This window comes from Cuculus canorus, chromosome 18 (genome assembly GCF_017976375.1).
Source record: "Cuculus canorus isolate bCucCan1 chromosome 18, bCucCan1.pri, whole genome shotgun sequence".
NCBI lineage: Eukaryota > Metazoa > Chordata > Aves > Cuculiformes > Cuculidae > Cuculus > Cuculus canorus.
In genome coordinates this window covers 8,087,630-8,096,379 of record NC_071418.1, presented here as the reverse complement: position 1 = coordinate 8,096,379, position 8,750 = coordinate 8,087,630, and positions in this window count along the sequence as shown.

The following is an 8,750-nucleotide window of genomic DNA, read 5'->3' as shown; positions in this document are numbered from 1 at the left end:
TCCAACCCTGCAAAGATGGAAACAGAAACGACAGAAAGTCAGTTATTAGGAGGACCCTACTTGTTTTTCATTTTGCATCCAAAAATTGCTGGCTCTTTCTAGACTGTCCCTCTGCATCGTGTAGCTGAATCTTGATCAGATGTGGCATGCGGATGGACAGGATGAATGAAATCCTATGGAAACTTCACAGACTATTTTGAATTTCTGTTCATAATCATCTTGTCTTTTGTAGGAACGCTTCTTGTCATTTGTTTTGAGGATTTTTTGGTTAAAACACACAAACTTATACACCCCTTCTCTCTCTCAGAATTGTCAGCTTGCCTTGGATCGTACCTACCTGCCACTAACCTGCACATGTTAGTTTCATTTCCATTTGTTGAATATCATTGTATTCCTCTCTTCCCATTTCCCCAGCCTGCCAAGGTCCTTCTAAATAGAAGCATGCAATATAAGAAGAGCATTCTACAGCATCAATTCAAGCAACAGTCTGTGTGACTGATCCACAAACCACTCAACAGTAGAGGGCTCAGAGATGGAAAGAAAGAATGATGCACTTAAGAAGCTAAGAAAAGAATGTAGGAAGTGATCACAGCTATTTTAAAAGGAGCTGAACTTCACATAAAGGGAACAGTTCTTTTAGATAAACAGCTGTATCTCTGCAGGGATGCTCTCAATTACGTTGCCCCTCATCCTGTATTGAAATGGGGATTGCCCCAACCCAGGTGTAGGATCTTACACTTGGCCTTGTTGAACCTCATGAGGTTCACACAGCCCCGCTTCTCCAGCCTGTCCAGGTCCTTCCAGATAACATCCTGTCCTTCCAGCGTGGCAACTGCACCACGCAGCTTGATGTCTTTTGCAGACTTGCTGATGGTGCACTCGATCTCACTGTCTATATAACTTATGAAGGTATTAAACAGCACTGGTCCCAGTACAGACCCCAATATTGTCTGTGCAGAACAGATCCTGAGCAGAACTATGTATCACATTGTGCCATAGCCACCATGTGAAGAGAACCAGCCGCTGTGCTCCAGATTGGATTCTGCGAGCAAAGCATCATGTCTGTATGCACAGTTCCATTGGAGCAAAACAACGAGACATGTTGACAGTAACAACAAATTCAAAGAAAACCCACTAAATTTCTCCATCACCTCTCCTTGGCCCTGCAGAGAATAATGTGCATCTCCTCTAAGTTATTCATTTGACAGCTGCTGATATGAAAGGTTTAGTACTTCCAGAGAGGAAAGCCACGATTATACCATGCTCCTGACTGAGTTGAGATATATAAGCATCCTAGGAATACAAAGAATGGAAAATGGCTTTGTAAAGGTGGGAGCTACCTGCAGGCTGGTATAGATTGGCAGATAAGCTGGCATCCTGATGCTCCCACAGAAGAAGCATTAGCACCAGCTCTGGATGGTCCCATGTTATGCGTGACAGCCAGTGACAGACATCCCTGAGATACAGCAGTTCCTCTGGTAACCCCTAGTTTACCAAAAACCATGGGCACCACCGACAAAACTGCAATACAGGAAACACAGGGCCAGAAAACAGAGGTTCAATAACATTTCACATCAAACTGGATGATGGGACAGAACACACTCTCAGCCAGTTTGCACACAACAGAAAATTCGAAGCAGTTAACAGGGACCTTGGCAGATGGCTGGAGAAAAGGACTGGCTGAAGGCTGGAGAAAAGGACTGGCTGAAGGCTGGAGGAAAGCACTGGCTGAAGGCTGGAGGAAAGCACTGGCTGAAGGCTGGAGGAAAGCACTGGCTGAAGGCTGGAGGAAAGCACTGGCTGAAGGCTGGAGGAAAGCACTGGCTGAAGTTCAACAAAAGGAAATCCTGTACCCAAGAAAGCAGAGCTGCATGTGCCAGTACAGGCTAAAAACCAACCATCTGGAAGGCAGCTTTGCAGGGAAGGAGCAGGAGGTCCTGGCAGGCAGCAATGCCAAGGTGGCTGAGCATCCTGAGCTGCATCACAAAGAGCTTCAGCAGCAGATGGAGGGAGGTGATCCTCCCCCTCTGCTCAGCTCCGGTAAAGGGAAAAATAAACTGCAGAAATAGAGAAGAAAAGCAAAACAAGTCCCTGGATTTCTGCCGCACTGCAGTTATCCTGGTTCAACCCACCCCTCCACCAAGAGGAGCTCAAACTGGGCAGCCTTCAGTCCCAGTCCCCTCCCAGGAAAGGGAAAAGGGAATTTAGAGAAACTCATGGGTTTGGAAACTAACACTAAAACAGCTTTAAAGCAACAATAACGATAAAAGGAAGAGAACAATAAGAAAATAGTACAATACCTACAAGGGCTGAAAAGCCAGTCCCAGCGCCCCCGGTGACCACAGGGGGAAGGCCCTGGATCTGGATCCAGACACACGTGGATAAGACAAGCGAGGTCCTACCTGAACATCAGCCATGGAAGGAATCATAGAATCACCAGGTTGGAAAGGACCCACTGGCTCATCGAGTCCAACCATTCCTAACAATCCTTTAAATCACGTCCCCAAGCACTTCATCCGCCCAAGGAAGGGGCCAAGAGCCTCGTGATCCCTAAGCTTTTATCCTGACAGGAACCCCCTGAGGGCCGGGCCGGGCCTCCTGTGCCGTTCACAGCTCCCAGCAGGTTGGAACCCTTCCCCAGCAACTCTGGGATGGCCTTAATTTCCATAGGAATGGGAGTGAGAAGTGGCCTCTTTGCCCATCGGTGCCCCATTGCCTCGGTGAGAGCTGTCAGGCTAAAAAGTCAGAGAAAAAAAAACCCTTACGGTTTATCCCAAACCAGCACAGCACCATGTCTGTAACCCCTGGATGCAGCTCCTTATCCCTCTCTATTCCATGTCTGTCATTATTTTCTAGATTTTTTGAGATCTAGGTGTAAGCAGCCAGACTCATTCTGTCCTACGTAGTGTCCTTTATGCACAGGTCACTCCTCATCCCTGATCTCTCTCCCATATTTTAGGGGGCTTTCTACTATATCCATACATTTTTAAGTGGAGGAATTACATGGACTCCTTAGGTGAGTGCTGGGTACCCAATCTAATGGCATAGTAATATTTCATAGAACCATCAAACGGTTTGGGTTGGAAAGGACCATGAAGGTCATCCAGTCCAACCCCCCCCTGCAGTGAGCAGGGACATCTTCAACTCCATCAGGTTGCTCAGAGCCCCATCCAACCTGACCTTGAATGTTTCCAGGGACTGGGTATCCACCACCTCTCTGGGCAACCTGGGCCAGGGTTTCACCACCCTAATCTCTAGTCTAAACCTCTCCTCTTGTAGTTTAAAGCCATTCCCCCTTGTCCTGTTGCTACAGGCCCTGCTAAAAAGTTTGTCCCCCTCTTTCTTCTAAGCCCCCTTTAAGTATTGAAAGGCTGCAACAAGGTCTTCTCCAGGCTGAACAACCCCAACTATCTCAGCCTCTCTTCACAGAGGAGGTGTTCCAGGCCTTTGAGCTGTTAAAGTTTTGAGTGCTGCCAAACTCTGACCTATTTTTTCTTTTTTTGAGTACCACATTTTTTGTTTTCTTTTCCTAGAGCTTCTGACATTTCTGCTTACGCCAGGACCCTGAGCTCATCAAAACTTTGCAGCACAAATCCTTGTGGTAAGGTGATGAAATCACCACTATTATAGGACTATAACACTCCCAAACCTGATCCTATTGTGAAGGTCAATTTGTAAGAACATAAAAAAAATTCAGAAACACACAGACAAAGATTTCATAAATAAATCCCCCCCTAACCTTTACATCTTGGCAGGCTGTTTCTCCCATTCAGTGACTTTCAGATTTGCTGTGAACTCTGCATGATTTTGCTGTAAGAAGAGAGGAAAAACACATCCAGACTCAACAGTCATTTCTTATACTGCCAGAAGTTACAGCCTTGGATGAAAGAAGCCTGAGCAAAACAAGAACGTGGAAGTATTAGAGAAGTTTCTTCAGAAAAGACTATGTTGTCATGCTGAAGAGGGAGGAGCAAGGGAAGCTGTAGAGCTATTAAAGAGTAAATTTGACTGAGCTGTGAAGACTTTTCATGATCAGGTGCAGTTAATATGATGGCCAGCAGCTCAGGGCTGCTGCAAAGGAGAGGGAGCAAAGATACTGACCTGCAAATGGTTCACACTTGTGGGCATTCGTGTCCTAAACAGACTCCAGGAAATGCAGAGTCAGGTAATAGCCAGACAGTCTGAGAGAAAGAGGACACCAGTGACTAATTGTGCCCTTTCGCATATTACTCTGTTTTCCTATCATCTTTCCAATAATGAACTCTTTAATTAAGCCTGTTTGCTTGTTGATACCCTAGCAATAGAAGAGAGAAGGTGCTCAGATCAGCTAATCAAACTTTCCTAGGCTTCAGGGTGGGGCATCGAGCTGGTGTTTTGATAAAGGCTCTTAGCACTCAAAGCTTGTCTTTTTCCACTAATCAGGTCATGGTGATAGGGTTATCACAGCTCTTATCTGTCTCTGGAGTTGCAGCTGAGAAAGAAAGTTTAATCAAAGGCATTTCCCAGCAGTTCTCACGGCCAAGGTATACCGGTTTCCCTGCCTACTTCCAACGAGCAATTACCTTGCCCAATTACCTTGCCCAAAAAAGAAATGTATCTAGGAGTTCATAAACTCAACATAAACGCAAAAGGAGTTCATAAACGCATAAAAGGAGTTCATAAACGCAACATCATATCACAATGATTTTTCCCTGCTATGACAAGGGGCATAAAATAGAGCATAATAGAATGAAAATTAAACAGAAAACATGATGAAACCTGTAGCTGTTCCAGTCTCGGTGTGTTTCACTCCTCTTGATCCAAGGTAACATAAGAAATATGAAAAAAAAAACCAAATTAAAAGTAGTTTCATTAGTAATTTATAAATTATTTACACTTTGAAATTGAAGATTTCAATTGTTATTTTTTCTTTCCCTTCATCCTATTTTTTTACCCTCTGATCGTTGCAGCACAGGGAGAATGAATAGACAAGTAGCTTTTTATTCTTTTCCAAGTATTTTTTACTTCATTTCTGTCTCTCCTCTCTGTAACTTTTAAAGCCTTAAGAAGCTCTCCAAAGTTACAGAACATCTTGTGAAGAGAAGAAAGCAAGGAAGGAAAAATAATTGTGCTGGAGGAGATTAAATAAATGGAATAATGGAATCATTTGGTTGGAAAAGACCTTTGAGATCATTGAGTCCCACCGTGCCTGTCCACTACTAAAGCATAGCCCTGAGCACCTCATCTGCCTGTCTTTTAAATCCCTCCAGGGGTGGGGACTCCACCATCTCCCTGCACAGCTTCTGCCAGTGCTGATAACCATTTCAGTGAAGAAATTTTTCCTGATGTCTAATCTGAACCTGCTGTGGTGCAACTTGGAGCCATTTCCTCTCATCCTATCAATAGACAGGGGGACGATTAAATGAATAGATGGGAGGAAGGGGGAGGGGGAAAGTGAACTTTAATAAAGATTTTGACATAGCCTACAGAACACTTATTCTTCAGAATGCATTGGATAGCTGGACTATTAGATTTGTTGAAAATTGGCTGTATCCCTGAGTTCAAGGGATAATGATGAATGGCTTGATACTCAGCCATTCAAGCTGAGTAACAAGCACAGTGGTTCAACACTGTGGCCCTTATTGTTCAGCGTTTTCATCAGCATCTCGGTCAATGATGAGAGGGAGTATATCCTTGGCAAACCTTCAGAGGATAAATGTGAATACAAGCCAGCAGCGCACTCTTATAGCGAAGGAAACAAACCATATAATAGGCTGTATTAGGAAGAGTGTCATCATCAGATTGAAGGAAGTTACATTCGATAGGAATGGTTGGACTCCATGATCTGAGAGGTCTTTTCCAACCTAGTGATTCTATGATTCTATTTTCCCTCTGCTCAAGAAGGATACGGGCAGACTGGAGAGTGCAGTGGTAAGCTGCCAAGTTGGTCAGCACACACCATCTACAAGGAGTTTAGTCCGGCAAAGAGGTTGGTATAGCAGCCCATGACTACTTGACATGCTGTTAAAAGAGTGATTAGGACAAGCTCTTCTTGGGTACATCAGGTGATAAAGCACAAATAGTGGCTTGGGTCAGCCTGGGCATTGTTTTTCAGTAACAGGATAGTACACCATGGCAACAGACTTTTGAGAGAGATGGGATGCTTTTATGACTGGAAAACATGAGTAGGCACTTCCCAAGGTCCTTTATTATCATCACTTCTGTGACTCTGTGAAGTTATTATTCTGTTTCTACTGCAGACAGGTTAATTTGGGGAGGAAAAACCTACAAAGCATAAAGCAGAAACTGGCAAAGGAGAAATCTGAATTGAAGATTGAGATCAATAACTTGGCCAGTAGCATGAAGTCCGCCTCTACAATCAGTTACAGGAGAAGTAGAACTATCACTCCTTTGCATTTCTGAATTTTTCTGCCATCCACAAGTGAAGAATTTCTACCCAACCTTTTCCAAAACCTGAAAACAGCAGGAAGTTGTTGAAGCACAATTTGACACTATGCCATCCCACTTTAACAAATTAGAAAGTCTTGAGTCTTAGAAAGTCCTGATTTTAACAGGAACATAAGAATGCCACAAGCATGCAAAGTTATTTAGAAAACTCACAGAACATTAAATTGTCACTTTTTTTTGTAGTAATAACTTGCTCTTTTCTTCTTTTCTAGGTACTGAAGATTGCAGAGATTGCTGCAAGCAATATAAATCAAATTTGAGGGTATACTACAGATCTGGCCAGCCTTGACTTAGATTCTACAGCTACTTGCATTTTGATGTTGTCCACTATTGCCATAACATTTGTTCGTTCTCTACTCCACACTTATGTTGTTGGAGGCAGGAGAAAAACATCAATGTGCCACCAAAATAAGAAAGATGCTTGAAAAATATCCAAACGTACTTTTGATAGTTATGCCTTTCCATTCCACCAACTGCTTTAGACCCAGAAAGTGCTGCATGAGCTACCTCTAGACCATAGCCTTGCTTCTCTAGGAGATTCCTCAGGAACAGGAAATTCGATATTGAAGATCAGAGCAATGTTTCCTGGCTGGGACTGAAGATGCCTTTTGTGACTGTCTTCCTTTGCTGTGTTCTGACCTACTGTTAACACCTCAGGCAGAATCATTCTCACTCAGCAGATGGAATGGGGACCTTTAGGCCAAATCATCCTATGCAAAGGAGGAACAGCTCAGTTATTGCTCTTTATCCCCTCAGAAGGCTGAGGATCAGGATAGGGGTAAGAGGAGCACCTCATCTCTTAAACAGCAAAGTGAGGAGAAATGCTTTCTGCTTTGGAAAGTCCTCTTTCCAGACAGGTAATGTATCAAACCTCTTTCCAGACTGGTTGGAGTCTTCCTATTCTCAATTTTCCAAGACAGATGGAGAGGCAAGAGAATCCCCAAGAACTCAGGGCCACGGGATGGCTTTGAGACCTGATGGTGTGTGCAATGCAGGGAGAACATGCAGTTTTCTGAATGAGGCAAGTGAAGGCCATACATCATAGAAGGTGGGCCTTTATTACCAGGTTTATGGCAAGCGTAATTAAAGACAGGGGCCAGAAAAATAACTCATCTGTCATTCCCTGTTGAAGCTGTTGCCTTCCCAAATTATTCCCATTACCCTAGGAGATGAAATAAAATACAAGATATCAAACTGACAGAGAGGATGATATACTGCAAATGTGATCTTTGAACCACAGTACTGGAATCCAAGTCATCCTCTTTAATTAACATGTGCAGAGGACCCAAGAAGGAAGCTGAAATATAAAGAATAATTTTGCATCCACTGCTAGATACATAAACACATTAATGACTGTAAAACTGGATATTGCTAGGGTCAGAGAGAGCCTTAATCATAATGAAAAGGATGAGAGTTTTCTTACAGCTATAAGGATTAGAGCTGCTAAGCTTTCAGATCCTTCCACAGCTTGGAAGTCACTATGTCAACAGTCAGAGGCAAGTTTGTCCAAAATTAAAGATTCAACTTGGAGTTAATTGCATGTGTCATTTGAGGAACACTCACGTCTATTCTTTGTTAAACAATTATATAATGCATTAGAAGAGGGGAAAAATCTATACTTTCCTTCTCTCCCTTTATCCTGTTTTACATGCTAGAGGATGAATAAACCTTTCAACTCTTTTCAATGACATTTCTACAAGTGCTCAATATTATTTTTTCAAACAGAAACTATTTAAATCTCTGCATTTGTTGTTCAGAAAAACATTGGCAGCTTTATGAAAGAATACATGATCTCAGATGTTTCCTTTGTCCATTCAATGTTGGAAACACAAGAAGGTTCTTTAAAGCAATGAGTTGAGCAGACTGCTTATCTCGCTGACCCTTCTTCACCTCCCAGACATTTGAGAGAGAGCCTTCAGAATATGCTATGGAATCACAACACCTCATCCTAGATTCATGGAAGAAATTCAAGTAGCAGATCATACCTAACTCTTTGCAAAGGAAATGACAGCTCTGTAGGACCCAGAAGTTATACCCAGACACCACATGTATCTCAAACTTATTGTATAGAGCAGTTAGAGTGTCCTACTTGTGTCTTTCCACCCCTATAGCCTTCCCACAAGACAGGATATAGATATTCTGCTGTCTGATGCTTACCTGTAGCACCAGATGATATGTCCACACCACATTCCCTAAATGGCCATATCCATAAAATTGCCTGTGAATTGCTAAAAAGCCACGTGAGTGGGTTTTTTTTTCCCCAATCACTTCTTGCATTTCTTCCCAGGTTTACCTAAGGTTAA